We start from the raw sequence: 23046 nt of genomic DNA on the forward strand, positions 1-23046 counted from the left end.
CCTTTTTTTTATTATTAATACTACAACAAATATTTATTTCTCATTCATGTCACAGTCAATGGCTGCAGGCCAGCTGCTTCAGCTCTGCTCCACGTGGTTTAGCATCCAGCTGAAGGAACAGCCCCACCCTGGGAAATACACTCCCCGGCAGAGGGAAGAGCATGAGCCCACCGCGCCATGCTTTGCAAGCTCTGCCTGGACACGTCCACTGACATCCCTCTGCATCAGGAGAAAGGACACACCCTCCTCACTGGGGGATGGGGTGGGCAATGTGAGGTAAGGACATAAAATCCTCTAGGAAGGAGGAAGCAAATAGCTGTAGCCAAAAATACAACAGATGACAGTGACTCAACGTGCAAAAAGAGTTTCCAGCTTAAAAGGTATAAAATTCTAAATATGAAAACTGATATACTGTCTAAGTATGTCACAGGTCTCCATACTGCAAAGATCAAGCAGCCGGGTTCCTCCTTTGGCCCTCGGCGTCAAGGGGCCAGCCTAGATCGGGGTCAGACTAACCAAGTTCCAGAGCTAACACCTTCCAGGAGTCTGGACCTAGTCTCGGTTGGGGGTGGGGTGGGCAGAAGAGTAAACGTGCAGCATCCCAGTCACAGGGTGCAAACACCTAGACCTGCCATTTCCTCCATCCTTCCATCTTGGTCCTTCCAGGCGGGCGGTGGAGAGCGGGAATCCGAGGCGAGAAGAGAGCCTAGAGAGGCTTTCCCTTAACCAAAATGCCGGCCGCGCACTCCATGCCCTCAGCCGACATGGCGGCCTCCGGGTGGTCTCCATGGTAACTCAGCCTGCCTCTCGGGTGCCGGCTCAGGCCGGGCGTGTGTGGAGACAAGCCTTTCCCGCCCCCTCATTTTTTTGCGACAGTTGCAGGGGACGTCACGGCAGTTGGCGGGTGTCAGCTGATTTGCTGCAGCGGCGGCGGCGGCGGCGGCGGTGGAGGCGGCAACGGGCGCCTCGCAGCCGCGCTACCGAGGCGGAGGCTGGGCTGGGGTTCCAGCCCGAAGTTTCCGCGCCCGGGTTTGCCCACCCGGCGTCCCGCCCGCACGCGTCCTCGCCTGGTCCTCTTGGCCGGAGGGACGGGAAATAGCCCGGCACACGATGAGGCTGTGACAGGTGAGGGGGCTCTTGGGCTTTCCCGGGGGGAGGTCTCAGTGCGGCTGCGCCCCCGCCGTGGGGCTCAGGGGCCAGGGGCTCGGAGGGTCCCCGCCCCGCTCCCTCTGGCGGCGGTGCCCGCCGTCCGATCGCCGCCGCTGGAAGCTCTGATCCGTGCCGGCGCCCGCAGGTTCGGGCCCGCAGCTCGGCGCCAGTGCCCGGAGCGTGTGTCCTGCCCGGGGTCTTCGGGGCCCCCCGGCCTAGTGAGTGACAGCGCTCCTGCCGACGCTGGCTCTCCTCTTGGGATGGGACCACCTTGCCTCTCCACTCCCAGTGGCAATCTAAACGGAGCGAGATGCTTGACGTTGACGGGTGGGTGGTTCTTGACAGGGCTTTTGGGAAATGTGCTTGCTTTGGGGGTCCACACAGCCCTTCCCGATGCTCTTTGGTTTGCCCTTGCCTAGGGTGCTGAGACATCTGTTAGTACACCTGCCCGCTCTCGTCTCCCTGCCCTAGGACTCGATCTAAGCGGATATCTGCCCCCAGCGCCCACTTACTTAGTGGGTCCCAGCGTTCTGAAGCTCTGTGCTTGGAGTTAGCCATACCCCCCGCCTTGGATTCAAAAGCTGCCGTTTTGTGTTTTGATTCACTTGCTATGTCAGTTTCTCAGGTCCTAGAATTTGAAATTATGGCAGCTGCATCACAGGAAGCGTTGGAGTTGATGCATCTGATTTTAGGGTTCAGTGAGAGCTACAGTTTGCTTTCACAGTAGCATTTGACATGAGCCAAAAAAGGCAAGCTGTGACTCTTTGAGATGTTTATCATTTAGGGCTTTACAGTCAGGATGTCAAGATCGCCTGTTATATGAGAGAAATTGAGTTTTGAAATATACACACTCGTTTCTTTATAAGCAATTTGTGACAGTATGGAGGTGGAGGACCGCTTAAAAGTGAAAATAAAGTGTTGAAATGCCTTTAGTATTATGAAGAATCAAAGGTTACCTTGATTTCATCCAAAATAACATCTTAGTTACTTCAAATTGGGCAAACAGAACAGTATAAACACGTATTAAATGCCTGGTTAATTTTCCTTTTTTTTTTTAAAGTATTTTATTGAAACATAGTTGATTTACAATGTTGTGTTAGTTCCTGGTGTACGTGTACGCACAGTGATTCAGTAATACAAATATATAATAGTCTGCATTTGCTAATCTCAAACTCCCAGTCCTTGCCTCCTTCACCCACCCTCCCCCTTGGCAGTCACAAGCCTGTTTTCTATGTCTGTGAGTCCGTTGCAAAGATAAGTTCATTTGTGTCATGTTAGATTCCACACATGCATTTTTTCTTTAATTTTATTTATGTAACTTATTTTTGGCTGTGCTGGGTCTCCCTTACGGTGCAAGCTTTCTCTAGTTGCAGCGCCCGGGGCTTATTCTCTAGTTGCAGCGCACCGGCTTCTCGCCGCAGTAGCTTCTCCTGCTGTGGAGCACAGGCTCCAGGGCATGAGGGCTTCAGAAGTTGCCCCTCGCGGGACAAGTAGTTGTGGCACACGGGCCTAGTTGATCGGAGGCATGTGGAATCTTCCCGAACCAGGGATGGAACCCGTGTCCTCTGCATTGCAAAGCGGATTCTTAACCACTGCACTACTAGGAAAGCCCCCCTCCCCACCCCACCCTTTTCTTTTCTTTTTTAATAGAAGGGAATACCAACCTTTATTTATACTAGGATTCTAGCTCAGAGCCATTTTAGACAGTATAGCAAAGTGGGAAAAGGCACAGATCCTGGGACCAAGATTCATATTCCAGCACTAGAATGTTAACTGCCCGACAGCTCTCTAACGTTCCCCGCAGTCCCTTCAGTCAAGTGGGTAGAGGACCACCCCTTCTAGTGGCTGTCACAGCTGCCTTTGCCCTAGTGGCCAGCCTGGGTACTCACCCTACAGGCGGCTCAGTTGAGACTGAATTCTGTAGGTCTCAGATCACTGATTAGGGTGGTTCTCACTTTTCACTTTCATGCATTGGAGAAGGAAATGGCAACCCACTCCAGTGTTCTTGCCTGGAGAATCCCAGGGACAGGGGAGCCTGGTGGGCTGCCGTCTATGGGGTCGCACAGAGTCAGACACGACTGAAGCGACGCAGCAGCAGCAGCAGTGAGTTATTGAACATCTGAGGTAGCCCCTACCTCCAGATATTCTGAGGCAAGAAGTAGAAACGTGGCCTGGCTCAAGGACTAAGTGTGATCTTGCGATTTCCTTTAACAGATAGAAGCTCTGTTTTGAAACAGAGGCAGTGAGGTGGCTGGTTTATCTGTGCAGCAGGTGAGCGCGGCAGACTCTGCAGGTAGTGAGCGGGGTGTTGTGCCCTTCTCACCGGGAGCTGGGCTGACATTTAGCCTTAGTGGTGTCCTCTATGCGGGTCAGTCCTAAGGTTTGTTTTGGATCTCAGATGCAGAGAGTTGAGTTAATCTTTTTCAATTCAGCAATCATCACTGGTGCTCTACACATCTCCTGTCCTCCCCGCCCCCCCCCATTCTTTGCCTTTTATTTCCAGTTTCCACTCCCTTCCCTTGCCCACCAGCCCCCGGGCAGCCACTGCAGCATGTATGATATGCATCCTTCTGTTGGTATGTGTTCTTCAATGTATGTTGTTTTGAGCACCCACATTTTAAGTTTATAGAGATGATATTGTGCATGATCTCATTAAATTTTTTTCTCTTCCTGCTCTGTACTATTTTTAATATTATTTATTCACTTATTTTTGGCTGTGCTAGGTCTTGGTTTCTGCATGTGGGCTTTTCTTTTTTCAAAAAAAATTTTATTTTTATTTATTTATTTGGCTGTGCTGGAGTCTTAGCTGCGGGCTCTTGGGATCTTCCTTGCTGGGAGCAAGATCTTTTAGTTTCAATATGTGGGATCTAGTTCCCTGACCAGGAACGGAACCCAGGCCCCCTGCATTGGAAGCGCGGAGTCTTAACCACTGGACCACCAGGGAAGTCCCAGGCTTTTCTTTAGTTGTGGGGGGTGGGGGGAGGTGCTACTCTAGTTTCAGTGCTTGGGCCTCTCACTGCGGTGGCTTCTGTAGTTGCAGAGCGTGGGTCCAGGGCTTGCGGGTTTCAGTAGTTGGAGCTTGTGGGATCTAGAGCACAAGCTCAGTAGTTGTGTTGCAGGGATTTAGTTGCTCCACAGCACATGGGATCTTCTTGAATCAGGGATGGAACCGGTGTCTCCTGCATTGGCAGGCAGATTCTTTTACCATTGAGCCACCAGGAAGCCCCACTATCTACTATTTAAGGATCTATTTGTGTTGCCATCTATTGCTTCTAGTTGCTGCATTCTGAGTATTTCAGAATTTGCATCTCCTACAGTTGATACTAGGGCTTCCCTGGTGGCTCAGAGGTTAAAGCATCTGCCTGCAATGCAAGAGACCTGGGTTCAATCCCTGGGTCGGGAAGATCCCCTGGAGAAGGAAATGGCAACCCACTCCAGTTTATTGCCGGGAGAAATATCAATAACCTCAGATATGCAGATGACACCACCCTTATGGCAGAAAGTGAAGAGAAACTAAAAGCCTCTTGATGAAAGTGAAAGTGGAGAGTGAAAAAGTTGGCTTAAAGCTCAACATTCAGAAAACGAAGATCATGGCATCCGGTCCCATCACTTCATGGGAAATAGATGGGGAAACAGTGGAAACAGTGTCAGACTTTATTTTGGGGGACTCCAAAACCACTGCAGATGGTGATTGCAGCCATGAAATTAAAAGACGCTTACTCCTTGGAAGGAAAGTTATGACCAACCTAGATAACATATTGAAAAGCAGAGACATTACTTTGCCAACAAAGGTCCATCTAGTCAAGGCTATGGTTTTTCCAGTGGTCATGTATGGATGTGAGAGTTCGACTGTGAAGAAAGCTGAGCACCGAAGAATTGATGCTTTTGAACTGTGGTGTTGGAGAAGACTCTTGAGAGTCCCTTGGACTGCAAGAAGATCCAACCAGTCCATTCTAAAGGAGATCAGTCCTGGGTGTTCTTTGGAAGGAATGATGCTAAAGCTGAAACTCCAGTACTTTGGCCACCTCATGCGAAGAGTTGACTCATTGGAAAAGACTCTGACGCTGGGAGGGATTGGGGGCAGGAGGAGAAGGGGACGAGAGGATGAGATGGCTGGATGGCATCACCGACTCGATGGACATGAGTTTGGGTAAACTCCGGGGGTTGGTGATGGACAGGGAGGCCTGGTGTGCTGCAATTCATGGGGGTCCCAAAGAGTTGGACACGACTGAGCGACTGAACTGAACTGACAGTTAGTACGCTGACTCTTCTCTTTGTGGACACCCATCTAGCTTTCATTTTCCTGCCACCTCAGGCAATATTATGATAAACATACCTTTTAGACGTCTCTGATGCTTTCTTTGAGATATCCATCTAGCAACACGACTTCTGGATCATAGGGTGCTTGTGTATTTTATTGAAGGTTTGCCAGACTGTGTTCCCAGAACGGGCTGCAATGGTCTGTCTTCCTGCAGGCAGTTCAGGAGAGTTTCTGTATCCTTGTATCCCCGCTGATGCTCAGTATTATCCGACCCCCTGCTTTCCTCCAGACCTCTGGGTACAAAGTGAATCTCATCTTGAATTACTTTTCACTATTACTCACGAGTGTGGGTCTCTCTTTATGAGCATTTTATCTTCTGGGATTTTTCCTTTTGTAAAATTGTTCATTCCTTTACCGATCTTTTTTTTTCTTTTTTTAAAAATTTATTTATTTTTTAATTGAAGAATAATTGCTTTATGGAATTTTATTGGTTTCTGCCATTCAACAGCATGAGTCAGCCCCAGGTATACCTATGTCCCCTCTCTCTTGAACCTCCCTCCCATCTCCCTGCCCATCCTACGCCTCTAGGTTGTCTCAGGGTCCCTGTTTGGGTTCCCTGAGCCACACAGCAGATTCCCATTGGCTATGTATTTTGCATATGCTTTACCCATTTCTATTCTGAGGTTTCACACTTTTCCTTGTTGATCTCCAGAAGCTCCTTGTATTTCCTAGATTGTTGTTTGTTGTTTTAGTTGCTAAATTGTGTCCTACTCTTTTGCGACATGCCCGGCAAACTACTCTGGCCATGGGATTTCACAGATGAGAATCCTGGAGTGGGTTGCCGTTTCCTTCTCCAGGGGATCTCCCTGGACCAGGGATCAAACCTACGTTTCCCTGCATTGGCAGGTGGATTCTTTACCACTGAGCCACCTGGGGAGCCCATTGCCTCGATTCTAGTCCTTTAAATATTGTTTCTGTTCCTATTCTGTCATTTGTCTCCAACTTTATTTTATGATGTCCTTCATTGAAATTTTCAGTTTGACATAATAAAATGAAAAATTTTTTTGCCTATGCTTTGTGTTTTTGATTAAAGAAATCTTTCCGCAACTCTGTGGCACAAAGTTATTCTCCTGTTTTATGTACTACTAACTTTATAGTTTTCCTTTAAATTTATAGGTCTCGAATCCATCCGGAGTGTTTTTTTACGTGTCACAAGATAGAGATCCGGTTTATTTTCCATATAGCGTGTCAGACTTCCTAGTGTCGGTCTCTCCTTTCACCATAGATAAGTGTTGCTACACTCACTGTGTATTAACCTCTTATACAAGCTCTCAACACTGTATTCTGTTCCTTTGGCTCATTTCTTTGCTTTTGTTCTAAAATCACGCTATTTTAGTACTATGGCTTTGTGAATTTTTTTCTTACATAAGTAAGTCTTTCCATTTATTTTGTTTTAGCTTTATGTTGAAATAATTATAGATTAAAGAAGTTGCAAAAGTGCTACAGAGAGGTCTGATTTCCCCCACTGGTTACATTTCATGTAAATCCACCCAGTTTCCTTCCAAGGTTATATTTTATACAACTCTAGTAAAATAGTAAAACCAAGAAATTGACATTGGTACAGTGCCTTATGTAGTACTTTGCCATTTTATCACCTGTGTGGATAGATTCCTGTAACCACCACTGCGGTCAAGATACAGTACAGGGGACTTTCCTGGTGGACCAGTCGCTAAGACTGCACACTCCTAATGCAGGGAGCCCAGGTTTGATCCCTGATCAGGGAGCTAGATCCCACATGCTGCAGCTAAGACCTGGCAGAGGCAAATAAATAGATAAATAATAAGTTAAAAAAAAAAGATACAGAACTATCCTGTCACCACCAAGACCTCTTTCAAGCTGCTTCCGTACTTTCCCACCAGCAGTGTATGAGAGACGGAGTTCCTTTGCATCCTAGCCGGCGTTTGGCATTATCTCTATAGTTCATTGTGATCTTAATTTATGTTTCCCAAATGGCTAGTGATGTTAAATTTCTGATAAGGCAAGTTTTCCATTCTTTTTTGATTTTCAAAGTTGGCTTGACTATTTGTGGATTTTTATTCTTTTCTATGTATTTTGAAGCTAGAGTTTCTAAAAAACAATACACTTAGAATTTTGATTTACTGTGCATCGAATGTATGTCTATTATGGGGAAAATTGATGTCTTTATAACATTAGATCACCTTATCCAAGAGCATGGCATAGTCTTCCATTTATGACCGAGCAGAAAGAAAAGTTTTGTAGTTTAAAAAAAATACTGTGAATATATAGTAATTTAGAGTAGATTATTGCTGATAGAGGAAAACGCTACTGAATTTCATATATTGATATTTTACCTTTGTGTGTTTGTTTTACTAGAAAGAGATCAAAATACGTAGTACAAATCTTGAAATAATTTTGGTACTTGTAGAGTTAGGCCTGGAACTAGGTAGCACTTTTTTTTTTTCTTTTAATCTTTGGCTGTGCTGGGTCTTCCTTGCTCTGCATTGCAGAGTGCGGGCTCTGGGGCCTGAGGGCCTCCGTAGTTGCGGCAAGCGGTTCATTCTTTGTGGCTCCGAACCCTGGAGCAGAGGCTCAGTAGATGTGGTGAAGGGGCTTAGTTGCTCCACAGTATGTGGAATCTCCCCGGACCAGTAATCACACCTGTACCCTGTGCATTGGCAGGAGGATTCTCATCCCATGTACCACCAGGGAAGTCTTCGGTAGCATTTTTATTATTGGTTTATCTGTTACATTTTTTTTTTTTTTGAAACTATTTTGTTGTTGGAACAGATAAGCTCAATGATTAGAGTGTGGGGTCAGTGAGGTTTATAGATTCTCATCCCATTTTGTCCATTTCATTGCTGCACTTTACACAGTGTCCTCAGTCTTACATATATGGATGCCAGTGATCATGGGCAGAGCCCTCTGAGAGCTTTTGTATGGATCTGTGTGCACTCAGTTGTGTCTGACTCTTTTGCGACCCCATGGACTGCAGCCCACCAGGCTTCTCTGTCATTGGAATTTTCCAGGCACGAATACTGGAGTGGTTTGCCATTTCCTACTCCAGGGGCTCTTCCCAACCCAGGGATCGAACCTGAATCTCTCTCGTCTCTTGCATTGGCAGGTGGATTCTTTACCACTGTGCCACCTGGGAAACCTGGATCTGTATCTGATACTTAAAACTGCTTTGCTGATAAGAGCACAAAATATAGTATTGGAAGAAGTCTTACACTGTGACTGTATTCAGCAAGTTCTGTCCAAGTGAAATTTTAATTTCTTTTGTATTAAGTAACATAGACACTAAATTCATAAAACAGTAATTAATTTAAGTAAAATTGGGCATCTTTTGCAAAGTGTGTTGGTGATGTTTAATGAAAAATGTAGGTTCTTTGGACTGATAGTTGTTTGTGTTCGTAGTCATCAAAAAATGTTGGAGCAATGAAACGTTAGAGCACTGGTCAGTTCAGGATGGAGAAACTTTCTGAAGTGTTGCAAGTTATTCTGTAGGCTCTTGTAGAATGGAACACTGCTGGAAAGACATGGTTGTTTAACCACTGTCTCCCATCCAGTTAGCAATTGTAACTTATGACCCCTCAAGCTCCCTGAAGACATTTTACTAGTGTTTTGCACATACCTATTTCTTTATGAATGTTGGTAGTTAGTATATGTCAATGATAACAGATTGATAGAATGTGCCAGTTACCTTCTGTTCTCACATTCAAGTTTTTTATTTGGCTGTCTTCCTTAAGGGCTCTTCTTTTTTCTAAACATTTCAAATATGAACAAACAATAAACATCACCATTAATGAGGAAAACCTTACACTAATAAAGCACGAGTTTACTAAGTTTAAGAAACTTTACTTAAAGTTACTAAGTTTAGTAGACCTTAGTGAGTGTGGTAACAATAACTTAAAGTAAACCATGTTGGTTCATTTGCTGCCTAGGTCCTAAGCCGCGTCTTTTTGTGTATGTGTCACAGATGAAAGGAAAGAGGCCAGAATATAGGTGCAACCTGTAGCTGCAGCTACAATTAGTGTGCTAGTGGGGATTTGATTAAGGGGATTCGTATTAATTGTTGACATTATTGTAGAAAAATTCATTTATTAAAAACGGAAATCCAAAGCATATAAGATCAAGATGTATTTTAATTTGTTGATGGATACAACTTTTTTAAAGCCAGGCACACGTTTCATTCATTCAGTTCAGTTCAGTCACTCAGTCATGACCGACTCTTTGCGACCCCATGGACTGCAGCATGTCAGGCTTCCCTGTCCATCACCAACTCCTGGAGCTTACTCAACTGACGTCTTTTGAGTTGGTGATTCCATCCAACCATCTTATCCTCTGTCGTCCCCTTCTCCTCCCGCCTTCAATCATTTCCAGTATCAGGGTCTTTTCTAATGAGTCAGTTCTTTGCATCAGGTGGCCAAGGTATTGGAGTTTCAGCTTCAGCATCAGTCCTTCCAGTGATTATTCAGGACTGATTTCCTTTAGAATGGACTGGTTGGATCTCCTTGCTGTCCAAGGGACTCTCAAGAATCTTCATTCATTACTTTGTTCATTTATTCAGTAAATATTTGGGTACCTCCTATGTAGCTGAAATTCTAGGCACTGGGAATACAGTATAGAACAAAAGAAACATAAATCATCACCTTCATGGAATTTATGCTACAGTGACAGATTCAGACAAGAAATAAATAAGTGAAGCATTTGGTATGTTAAATGATTGTAAGGGCTCTGGAGCAGTATAGTAAAATACTGTTGGGGTGGTGGGTTTTACAATTTATATTGGTTAGGAAAGGCCTCACTAAGCAGACAACATTTTGGCAGAGATCTGAGGTGGGTGAAGGAGCTCCAAAGAATGACTTGCTGTCCCCTAAGCCGGGGAAGACTGTGGGAGGGCCAGGTTTGGGGAAGAAGACCAGAGACTCACTTTTGAACTCGTCAGAGTTGAGAAGCTTATTAGCCATCCAGATGGAAGTGCTGAATAGGAAGCTGCGTTTGTGAGGGTGGAGTCAGAGGAGAGCCCCTCGCTGGGAACTGGGGAATTGTCAATGCTTAGCTGGTGTTTCAAGTCGTGAGGCTGGGGCTTCCCAGGTGGCTCAAGGGTAACGAATCCACCTGCCGATGCAGGAGACATAGGTTCGAGCCCTGGTCTGGGAAGATCCCACATGCCGTGGACCAACTAAGCCTGTGAGCCACAACTCCTGAGCCTGTGCTCCAGAGCCTGGGAGCCGCAACTCTTGAAGCCCAAGCACCCTGGGGCCCGCTCTATGTAGCAAGAGAAGACACCGCAGTGAGAAGCCTCGCACCGCAACTGGAGAGTAGCCCCTGCTCAACGCAGCTAGAGAAGAAGTCTGTGCAGCCATGAAGACCCAGCACAGCCAAAAATACATACGTACATCAGTAAAGTTATGTTAAAAATAAAATTGTGAGGCTTGGGGAGATCACTGAGGGAAGTGGGGAGGGCGTGTTGCCAGAGGAGACAAGTCCAAGGACTCCGCTCTGAGTATTCCCACGTTTAAAGGTCAGAAAATGAGGGAAAGTGGAGACTAACGCCTTGGAGACAATGGTAGCAGCAGCGTGTGAAGACGTGGACGCCAAGCGAAGAAGCCTTTCAAGGGAGAAGTATGAAGTGTACCAGTGCTGCTGGTAGGGCAATAAAGAGGATTAGGACTTGACGGGCTCGGCAAGGGGGCGGTTTGGGTGACCTTTCTAAGAACATTTGTGTGGCAGGTGGAACACTGTGCTGTTGTCTGTGTATACGGAGGAGGGTGATGTTACAAGTGAGGACATTCCGATGTTTCCTCAGGGTTTGCAGTTAGTAAATGGAGAAGGAAATGGCTACCCATTCCAGTATTCTTGCCCAGAGGATTTCACGGACAGAGGAGCCTGGTGGGCTGCGGTCCATGGGGTCGCAGAGAGGCGGACACGACTGAGCGACGGAGCATGCGCAGTTAGTAAACGGGGGAGCTGGGGTCTCCCGTAGTCCGTGTGACTCTCAAGTCTTCATGTGTACTCAGCAGACCTGACTGATCCCCAGGATACTGTGGCAGTTCATCTTCTAGTTGGGGAAGCACATTTGTTTCTTCTTCTGTGTTATTCTACTTTATAAACCATGAAAAGCTTCAGTGCCCAGGGTTTTGATGGCAGTTTCCTTTCTGAGGGGAAAAAGTAGGAATGCTTGGGGATGGTGGTGAGATTCTAGTAGGTGAGGGAGATGAAGTCGGTTCTACCAGATGGGCTCTGTTTTCCCTAAGATGTAGGGGCTTGGTGGGCATCGCTTGTTTTTGGCCTAATCGGTAACTCTTGAAACTGAGGCAGTTTGATGATGGGAAGACCATAAATAGCTGCAGAAATTTAAAACGTGATTCATAGGCCTCGAAGTCTATGAATCATTTTTAAAATTGGGATGTATTTTTGACCAGATAGCTCTACAGTTCTTCAAAACCCAGCTCTCACATGCTCAGGGCTGTCTTTGCAATGAGAAACAAGTGGAGTCTTCTGTTGCCATCTGCTCATTCCACATGTTCTTTTGAAACAGAATCCTGGAACTTCCTTTAGCAAAGCCTTTCTGAAGTGTCAGGTTCCCTGGAAGCAGATTTCTTGCCACTCAAATAAGAAAGTATAATCTTGGCAGTTTAGCGACCAGCTTAGTATTCAGGAGGTGAAGTCCCTCACTGACTCTAATTCTGAAGAGGCAGCTCAGTGATTCCTTCAGTGCATTTTACGATCTAGCCATCTCATTGCGTTACAATAAACAGTCTTCATCATCTGATTCAGGTTTTTCTAAGTCTTCAGTGAATTGACCACAAAAGCACAAAACAAGCACAAAGAAAATTCATAATCAGAATGACTACTACGTTCATCACACCGTGAGTTTGACTTGAACGCATTTTTTTGACAAATGATGTAGGGATGTTCTGTGAATTTGAACAAACCTTTAAAGAATCTTCTCTTCATTCATTGCCTTGGTGGCGGGTACGTTTAGTTACTTAGCCTGTAGTCTCTGCTTTTCATCATCCCTGTTGGTAGGTGGCGGCCTGCCTGCTCTTGTTCATGCATGTGTGCCCATTCTCAAGAGAGAGAATTCGAGTTTGTTTTTGTCTGCAGGCCTCAGAGGGCCTGCCTAGGGCACAGGAAGCAAACAGAATGAGGCAGCGTTAACTCTCCTATGAAGACACCTGTGTTCCTGGGCTGGACATGTATCTCGCTGTAGCATTTGAGCATTAGAAAAGCAGTGTAGAGAGATGAACACTGACCTGATACCAGATTTTTCTATATCATCTTGACGCTTGTAGCTTTTAGAAGTCATCTGGAATACCAGTATCCCATTAGATTTTGCAGAACAGGATGGTCTTGCCAGAGTGTCACTCCCTAGGCTATTCATCGTTTTAAAGGGAAGAAAGAGTCACGGTGGAGGCAGCCGGTAGTCGCTGCCTTAGTCAGGCGGTCATGGGCGGCATCACCGACGATGGGACAGCGTGATGTCACATGCCTCCCGTTGGAGACGCAGTATGGACACTGATACATACTGATACAGTATGAAGGAGCCTGCTGATGCCTTCAGATCCGACTTCCAGTTTATAAGAAAAGCAGGAGACAGATGAATGCATGGTAAATGACATCATAAATACAATTAGACAGATCTGAAATGTGGAACATTTTTCAAGCAGTTGGTTTTGTTTTTTAAAGTTAGAATGAAGCATGAAGGTCAATATGAAAAATGAAGTGAGACTTGTTCTAGAACTAAAGAGCAAGGAGGCATCACAATCAAGTGCGGTGTGTCAAACTTGAATAGTTTATTTGCTAATATTAGTAAATAATATTTATTTATTGAGTCATCTTTATACTATTTTTGAACTTTTTGTATATTTAACATTTTTTATAATAAAAAATTGGGGAGAATCACAAGGGGGAAAATAGATTTCATCTTAAGCCTTTTATTAAAAGAACAGTCAAATTTATAAATATTCCTTTGGGAGTTCCCTGGTGGCGGCGTCGTTAGGATCCCAGGCTTTCATTGCCATGGCCTGGGTTCAATCCCTGATGAGGAACTGAGATCCTACAAAGCATTGAGTGAAAGGAAAAGAAAAAAACCCTCCAAATCTAGTGAAAAAGAGGGATGAAAGATTTTTCCCCTTTGCCTTGAATTTTTCTTAGGCTTTGTTAGGCCTTTACAGAGCTAAGCAGGAGAAAGCTGAAGAAATAGGAAAAAGATAACCGGAGAGTACACTGTACTGGAAACCCGAAAGAGGAGAGTCGAGGATTAGCAAGTGATCAGCTGTGTCAAGCGAGTAGCTATAGGAGACTGAATATCACGTAAGGACTGAGTAAGATGGTTAGGAAAGTAGGAATCCACAGTCTAAGGATGTCAAAGCGTCCTGTTTCTTCACTTCTCGTCTGGGACCTTGCTTCTCTCTGCAGTACTGGAGGGTTCTTCTGTGGAGGATCATATCAAAAATGTTGACCTCTGTGTAGCGGGAGATCTTAAGTCTGTTTGAAGATACAATCTATACTACGTGAGGCAGTTGGTAGTAAGGAAATGGAAACACTGCGTTAAAGGCCGGGGGGCTTTCAAAGTGTTGATTGTCCTAACAATGAGAGAAGGAGAGAGAAAATGGGAGAAAGAATGAATGTGAGAGGGAGGGAGAGACAGATTGCCAGATTTACATGCAGGGGGCGGTAACAAGTGAAGGTATTTTGGTCAAAAGTGAGATTAGAACATGTTTGAAGGACAAAGGCTAATTTAATTGACAGACAGATAAAATGGTAGTCAGTGAGAGGGTAATTAAGGGAGTGAAGTGAAGTGAAGTTGCTCAGTCGTGTCCGACTCTGCGACCCCATGGTCTGTAGTCTACCAGGCTCCTCCGTCCATGGGGTTTTTCCAGGCAAGAATACTGGAGTGGGTTGCCATTTCCTTCTCCAAATTAAGAGAGTAAGATCCTTCAAAGAGTCCGGGAAGAATTTAAATCTAATTTAAATTTTCTTCTAATTTAATTTTTTGCTGATTTAGATTTAAATCTTCTTCTAAATCTAAAAAGATGAGATATTTCTTCCTCAGAAATAGCTTGCTTGGCACACAGTGAAAGCTTAATAATAAATGCTAGTTATTGTGATTCTCTGTTTGTTCATTCAATAAATATGTGTTCATTCAACAGGTAAATATGTATCATTCAACAAATACATACTCCTCTATCCATGGAACTGTCCAGGCAAGATGGAGCGGGTAGCCATTGCCTTCTCCAGGGCATCTTCCTGACTCAGGGATTGAACCTGGGTCTCCCACTGCAGGCCAATACTTGACTGAGCCACCAGGGAGGCCCCAGCTGGTCAGCAGGAGTGGTGGTGGTTTAGTTGCTAAGTGCTGTCTGACTCTTGCGATCTCGTGGACTGTTGTCTGCCAGACTCCTCTGTCCATGGAGTTTTCCAGGCAAAAATACTAGGGTGGTTTGCCATTTCCTTTTCTAGGGGTCTTCCTGAACCTGGGTCTCCTGCAGGCAGATTCTTTACCAACTGAGCTACCAGGGAGTCACTAGTAAAAGTCTATAACTATTCTGGGTGCTGGTAAACCACCTCATATCCTAGTGGGATGCAATTTGCTTGATAGTGATTGAATCACAAAGATGGTGGACTTACTTGAATGATCTGGTTTTACTCTAGAAGGGCACAGCTTTTAGTGGAATGGGTGCATTTATAAACAAATAATTACACACAATGGTGAGTGTTCTGCACCAGTGTGTAGAAAATATTGTGAAAACATGATTGCAGGAGTCGTGAATCATGGGTTTTGGAACAGGTCCCTCACAGCAGAGAAGAACTAGTACTGGAACGGGTTATAGGCTAAAGTCAAATGTTTATTATAGTTAAATGTTTTTGAAAACTCATGTTTGTGTGTGTATGGGCATCTTAAAGAACTTGGTGAATCAAGGCCATATGTTTTATTTTATTTATTTATTGTTTTGGCTCCACCTCACGGCTTGTGGTGGAGAAGGAAATGGCAACCCACTCCAGTATTTTTGCCCGAAGAATTCCATGGACAGAGGAGCCTGGCAGGCTACAGTCTATGGGGTCACAAGAGTCAGACACGACTGAGCGACTAAGCACACACACAGCACATGGCTTGTGGGATCCTGGTTCCCGAACCAGGGATCGAACCCGTGTCCCCTGCAGTGGAAACGTGGAGTCCTAACCACTGGACTACCAGGGAAATCTGTGGGCCATTTTATTTATTAAACTGTCTTTTGGAATACAGTGAAATACCCAAAGGTAGGGGGGAATAACCCTTAAGACCAAAGGGTTTATCTTGAGAATCAGGATTCCCACTCAGTCCAGCCTCTTATTTCTCTTCCTTTTTAGAGGTATAGTTATCATTACTATTTTTTTAAATTGGTATCATTACAGAATTATTGTAAATATTTGTATGTGTATGTATGTATGTATATATGTATAGATGTGTGTGTGTGTATATATGTATACAGCTCCTCTTTTAGAACCCCAAACAGGAGTGTATTTTATATACTGTACTGCACCGTTTCCTCTTACTATATATTTTGGAGATTATTCTTTATATCATGCATCGGTGTTCTATTGTAAGACTCGCTAATAAATTTGTTTAATCCCCGACTAATGGACACTAAAGTTCTTTCTATGAACCCATGAACAATTAGAGAAATTTTCAAATATGTAAAACTATTAATAGTAAGAACAATATGGTGAGGACTCTTGCACTAAAAATAGCTTCAACACTTATTTTTATGGTTGAAGTTTCCTGGGGAAAGGAAGCAAGTTTGGTCAGAGGGAGGAGTTGAGCTGTAATGAGTCCCAACAGAATCTCAGGTGACCCTGGAGGGTAGAAAGAAGATGGAATGACCCCTCCAGACTATCCTGAATTGATGTGAGGGGGACTGGGCTTTACTGTTTATCTCCAAATTGCGCTTCCCTGATAGCTCAGCTGGTAAAGAACCTGCCTGCAATGCAGGAGACCCCGGGTCCATTCCTGGGTTGGGAAGATCCACTGGAGAAGGGATAGGCTACCCACTCCAGTATTCCTGGGTTTCCCTGGTAGCTCAGTCGGTAAAGAATCTGCTTGCAATGGGGGAGACCGGGGTTCGGTCCCTGGGTTGGGAAGATCCCTTGGAGAAGGGAAAGGCTACCCACTCCAGTATTCTGGCCTGGAAAATTCCATGGACTGCAAAGAGTCAGACATAACTGAGCGACTTTCATTTTCACTGTCCAAATTGATCAGTCATTGGATGTGGGTTGCAGGCAAGGCGTCTCCCTTTGGCTGGGGGCAGTCATTAGCCAAATGACTAAATGCCAAGACAACCTCGTGGTCTTAGCAGCTGGGATAAGAAGTCCTTTGTTCCTCGAGGTAGATCTGGATGCATTCGAGCCACCACACTGATGATCATATTTCATCTCCATCCTTTTCTATACCTCTTACCCTTCTTCCTCTCCTCATGTCAGAGCCCAGACATCAGATCATTTTATCCATAAATACTACAGTTCTACTTACCTTTGAGTAATGTGTTTTTGTAAAGTCTAGATTCATCAGATTGATTGGAGAATGAAGTTTTCTGGTAAATGAAATTTCATGATAAATGAAGACAGCATAGAATACAGGAGGGCATTTATTTCCTTAGGAATCAGGTCTATGTGTGCCTCTGAGCTCTGAGATCAGTTTGTGGTGTGATTTTGAGAGAGTTACTGATGGACCTAAAGGAGTCTAGCACTAAGAGTTATGTTTAGACAAAACCTTGTAGTCTTCTTTCCTTTTTATGGCAGATTTTAATAAAAATGCAAAACAGTTTAATTTTCTTTCCTATCAACTTTGAATTTGGAAAATGTAAGCACCCAAGCTATTCTGTACCTATTTATTTATGTTTAAATTTTAAAAAGTTAATTTTTACTTATTTATGGCATTCAGGGTCTTAGTTCCCTGACCAGGGATTGAACCTGTGCCCTACCTGTTGTGGAAGCCTAGAGTCTACCAGGGAAGTCCCTGCCTATTTAAATTAAGGGAAGAGAGGTCCACCAAAGGGATTGCAGCTTGCAGAACCTGAGAATAAAACCTCTTCAAGTGAAATTTCAAGGTGTGGTCTGTGTCCCCTGACAACTTTTTGAAAGGAGGATATTATTGTCCATCTTTTACAGATGGGGAAGCTGAGACCTAGCCTAGAGTGGTAACTTTTTCAAGATTGCATAGAAGAGTCAGGATTTGAATATAGTTTTTCTGAGCGTAAGTTCATTGTTCTTTCAATTGTTATTTTTGTTGCTGTTGTTGACTGCAGTACAGTTTTATTTCTGTTTAGAATTGAGAAATAGGTGCAATCAGGTGAAACAGAAAAATATATGAAATTTAGGTAGGCAAAAGAGATGACTTGATTTTTATCTCTCAGACCCCCTGCTCTTGATGATTTGATTTTTTTTTACTTAAAGATGATTCATGTATAAATACTCTTGATGAGAAAGCTAATCCTCGGAGGTGAGATGCTGTCATCAAAGACTGCATGGTTAGTGGCAATATGAGGGATCAAATCTAGGACTCCCATTATTTCACTCTAAAGCTTTTTCAGTAAAAAGATTATATTTAATAGCCAATGTCTAAATATGATTTTAAGTTAGATTTGATACAAATTTCCTCTGTGTCTCAGTTTGATACTCAGTTCTCTTCATGCAGCAGGTGATGTTGCCAATAAAGAGAGCAGTTGAATGATGATGGCCAGAAAACTGCATGCTTTGCATTTACATTGCCATTTAATCAAAAACTTCAGACTTAGATTCCTGTGTCTTGCCAAACTGAATAGTTAGCTCCTGCCTCCTTTGCCCGCTTTTTATTCTGATCAGTCCCTCAGGACCAGGTTTACTTGGTACGGACTCTGTGGTCGTCTCAGTCAGTCCCTCTCAGAGATGCTTGACTGGCCTGTCCTCATGAGCCATGCTGTCCTTCAGTTCACGTTCCTTCGTCCAGTACTTGTGGTGGCTTTTCTACTTTCACTTTTATTTTATTGGATTTTTAAGATGCTGGGAAAAAATGTTTTGAGAGATTTACATTTTTTCTGGACTGAGATATATATTTCTTTGTATTAAGAATGTTCACATCATTTGGTCATATAATGAACTAAACATTTCTCATCCTGTTCTTTCTTCCTTTTGATGTATCTAAGTCATGTACTCACATGACATATAGAGCCAAATAGATCCAGAAGACTTTATTATACAAAAAGAAAAATTGAAGAGAGGAGGAAAAATGTGTTGAAAGCCCACATGTCTGTGGCATAATGATTGAAGATTACGTTGAATTTTAGGTAATTCACTGGACATCGATTGGTTTGGTTATAGCTGACAAGTACCATGGAAGACACAAGCTGTTTATCTTAGTTTTGAGTAAATGAATTAGTCTCTAAAACAGGTCCAGGTTATTAAATAAATACCAGTGATTGAATTATAGAACATATTTACTTATAATGAAGATTTTTTTTTCTTAGTAGATGTTCAAGAAATTTCTGCTGCCTAATTATTACACTGTAACCAGATTTATAGGTTTTAAAGTATTCTTTCATATGCTAATTCTAAATGCATTGAAATACATTTAGGTCAAAACAAGTTCTGAAAGTAATGTATCTTTTCTCTGATTCAAAAATTCATGTTAGAGTCTTGTAGTCTCTCAGTTGTCATGAATGAATGTGTTTGTTGTATTTGCTAAAGGGAATTGTAAACTTTTAAGGAAAATTAATTTTCCTTAAAATAATAATTTTAAGGAGTAATTTGTTTCAATGGAGAACATGTTAATATACCTAGTAAAGTCAGAATGCATGTAGTTTTGCAAGATTAAAAATGTGTTCGTACATTATTAGGTACTTGTCCAGTTTTGAATTTATGGCATCTAATTATATGTACCTCACATTATTTCTTCCTTCTTGCTGGTGAGTAGATATGTTTGCGTTTTTAAGGAGAGAATAACTTTATGTTTTCCAGCAGAAAAGTGTTATTCTCTTAGAAAAGTCATAGAATGAATTAAGAATCTTGCAGGAAATAGCCACAAAATTATTTGATTTCCTCTTTTTTAAGAAGATTAATTTTGTTTGGGAATGTGGAGTCTTAGTTCCCTGACCAGGGATCGAACCTGTGCTCCCTGCATTGGAGGCACGGAGTCTTAACCATTGGACCCCCAGGGAAGTCCCTTGTACCAATCATATTTAATCAACATTAGCAGAGTCGGTGCTCCCCAATTGCTATATGAATTTGATGCAGCTCCAGTTATAATCTCAGCAAGCTTTTCTGCAGAAATTTACAATCTAATTTTAAAATGTGTAGAGAAATTAAGAGGACCTAGGCTATGTATGGGGTCGCACAGAGTCTGACACGAGTGAAGTGACTTAGCAGCAGCAGCAGGCTGTCTAAAGGAATCTTGACTTTAAGAGCTAACACATTTTAGAGCTGGAAGGAAATATCACTGGGTTTTGTGGAGGTATAAATTTCTTGAATTCTCTTAGAAGTTAGGCAGGACTAACTTTTATAGATTGGGCTTGTATAAAAATTAAATATATAGACATTTTGCCGTGTCCCACCCCAAGCCAGCTAAGTCACATTCATCTTTCACATGTTGGCTGACTAGTGATGAATTTTCCTTACCTTCTGCCAGTGTGTGGAGGGGCCTGGCCCCCAGTCACAGGGTGATGGTGGTTATTTGTCTCCCTGTTCTCTCTCACCCCCAACAAAGTCCCCCTCCTTTCCTCACAGTAATTTCTTGTCATTCTTCTTACCTCTTCCTTTATGCCATGGGTTTTATTCTTACACACTCTGCAGATGCAGTGTATTTGAGTATGCAGTGAGAAAGATCATATGTTTATGTGTAACTCAAAACACCATGGCCTTATACAAGTAGGAAGTTTGTTTTTCCTAGCTAAATGAAAGTCTAATCTAGAGTTAGAGGACTTTTTATAAAGGATGAGCTCCCCTATTTAAAAAATATCCTCGAGCTCTCCTGACACGTAGCATCTTAGCAAGGCTGTCTCCTTGTCTGAGGAGAGACGGCAGAGCCAATACCCAAATGTAACTTGACAGTTTTCTCTGCCTCCAACTTTTGAATGTTCTCAAAACCCATTTCCCTACAGTCTGCCTCCAGCTCTGATTTAATGCCTTCTTAGCTAGGAGGCTTTTCTATCAAGTCTGTTCTGAGACTCAGGAACACAAATCTCTTTCTCCACTTGAAGCCTATAAATAAGACTTGGTGTCATTCCCCCCACCGTCCTCCCCCCGCGCCCCCCTCCCCCACTCTAGATAAGATCTGGACTCTTATTCTCCTGTTTCTTCTAATACCATCTTCCAGTCTGACACCAGGGCCCTTTGACTGATTAGTATTTGTGTGGAAATTATTTCTGTTTCTTCTGTATGTTGCTGGGACCACCCTAATCCCAGCAGTAAGACAGATCAGTATCAGTTAGTGATTGTGACCTCTCACTACAGCTTTATTTCAGGTATTCTTTTATGACTTCAACTTTTAAATATTTCACCCAGTAGGCACTTTCTGTTTAGATCCAGGATTGTGTATAATTTAAGGTCATTTGGCAGGGTGTATATATCTGGGGGTCAGTACAGGTTTGTTTATTCAATCTCATGTCCTTGGAAATACAACAGTGAATTTTGAATTCTGGTTCCCCCTCTCTCCCAGGTTGATTGGACAGATCTTGCCTAATTCCTTGGATGAACAGTTATTGTAGCAGATAAGATGATGTACTAGGATTTTCTGGAAAGCATACAGTAATATCTTTGTCATGTTACAGGCAATTGTTTTCACTTATTTTAAGGGCCGTGAAATGCATTCTTCTTCCAGGTTTCCTTGAGCTCCTTGTCACTTGAATACCAGAACGTTCCTTCCTGTTGTACCAGAACAGATACAGCTCCCTGTCGCACATATGTTCCTTAGTCCTGAATCTGTGTATTTGCGTTCTCTTCAAGCTAGGCAGATGCATTGAATAGGAGTCCTCACCTATCGAGAGAAATGGTGTTCTTTCTTTCTTTTTACTTTTTGGCCGCATCACATGGCGTGTGGGATCTGTGTTCCCCAGCTGCGGTCTGAACCTCTGTCCACTGGAGTGGAAGTGTGAGGCCCTGACGATGGGCTGCCGGGGAGTCCCCGGTGTTCTTTCTTGATCTCACCACGTTGTGTTAGTCGCTCTGAGCTTATTTAGTTGAGAGAAACCTTTGGTGATACATCTTAAAAATGAATGTTGTCACCATGGAGAAGTGAACTCCTTCCAGATTCTCTTTTTGAGAAAGTCACTGGTGGATATGTTATTCAGCCAGTAGCATGCTCTACCCAATTTGTTAAAACTGGCTCAGTGCTTTGTTTCATTTACTAATGTTAAATAGGAATGTGGAAATAATTTTTAATGTCATGGTAGTCTATGAACTGCTGAACATGGTACATAAAGGATTTTATAAATAAGAAAGGAAGTTGGGATTTTTCCCTCAAATGCGTCCCTTTTACTTGTTGTAGCAAACAAATGAAGTTTGGGGAGAAACAAATTGATGAAAGCCGTTTTGTTGTTGAGTGCTAAGTTGTGTCCGACTCTTTGCGACTCCATGGACTGCAGCACGTCAGGCTTCCTTGTCCTTCACCGTCTCCTGGAGTTTGCTCAAACTAACGTCCGTTGAGTCAGTGATGCAATCCCACCATCTCATCCTCTGTCGTCCCCTTCTCTTCCTGCCTTCGATCTTTCCCAGCATCAGGGTCTTTTCTAATGAGTTGACTCTTCACATCAGGGGGCCAAAGTATTGGAGTTTGAGCTTCAGCATCAGTCCTTCTAATGGATATTCAGGATTGATTTCCTTTAGGGTTGACTGGTTTGATTTCTTCTCCAACACTATAGCATGAAACCCATTAATTCAAACAAAAAATAAAAGATGCAGTATTAATAGACTGTATTTGGTAAATGTCATTCATAATTTTTTACTTGCCTCATTTTCTTTCCAGGGAGTGGATTTTTGTTTTAGTTTTTATTTGTTTAAAGAGTATAAGTAGTGGATTAAAGAAAAGACTTTTGCTAAAAGCAACCAGCAATGAGACCATAGATATTAAACTAGTTTCTTTCATAGAAAATGGCTATTCCTTGAAGTGTTTCTGAAAAGTTCCTAAGACAGTCTTAGATTCTACAGTGTCTAGATTATACACATATCTTTTGTTGCCACTTAAAAATCAAGTCAATCATGGGGTTCCCCGATGGTCTAGTGCTTGTCAGTTCCCACACAGGCTTGATCCTTAGTCTGGGAAGGTTCCCTACGTAGTGGGCCAGCTAAGCCTGTGTGACACAGCTGATCAACCTGTGCTGTGGAGCCCCCAGCTACACGTAGAGAAACTGAAAGTGAAAGTTGCTCAGTCATGTCCGACCCTTTGTGACCCCATGGACTGTACAGTCCATGGAATTCTCCAGGCCAGAATACTGGAGTGGGTAGCCTTTCCCTTCTCCAGGGGATCTTCCTAACCCAGGGATTGAACCCGGATCTCCTGCATTGCAGGTAGATTCTTTACTAGCTGAGCTATCAGGGAAGCCCCAACGAGAGAAAACTCCCACGCAATGAAAGACCCAGTGCGTCCGCAAATAATAAATAAA

At 43.4% G+C, this 23046-nt stretch overlaps 1 protein-coding gene across 3 annotated transcripts in view; it reads left to right on the forward strand.

Moving 5' to 3' along the window:
- The first annotated feature begins 894 nt into the window (after positions 1-894).
- WDR7 (WD repeat domain 7) overlaps positions 895-23046 on the forward strand; it is a 350409-nt gene continuing 328257 nt past the window's right edge. For all 3 annotated transcript variants that reach the window (XM_055559425.1, XM_055559426.1, XM_055559427.1), the window contains exon 1: positions 895-1125. The gene's annotated coding sequence lies outside the window, so the exon portion shown is untranslated. The remainder of the gene's footprint in view (positions 1126-23046) is intronic.

The sequence above is a fragment of the Bubalus kerabau genome, chromosome 21, assembly GCF_029407905.1.
Source record: "Bubalus kerabau isolate K-KA32 ecotype Philippines breed swamp buffalo chromosome 21, PCC_UOA_SB_1v2, whole genome shotgun sequence".
Lineage (NCBI taxonomy): Eukaryota > Metazoa > Chordata > Mammalia > Artiodactyla > Bovidae > Bubalus > Bubalus kerabau.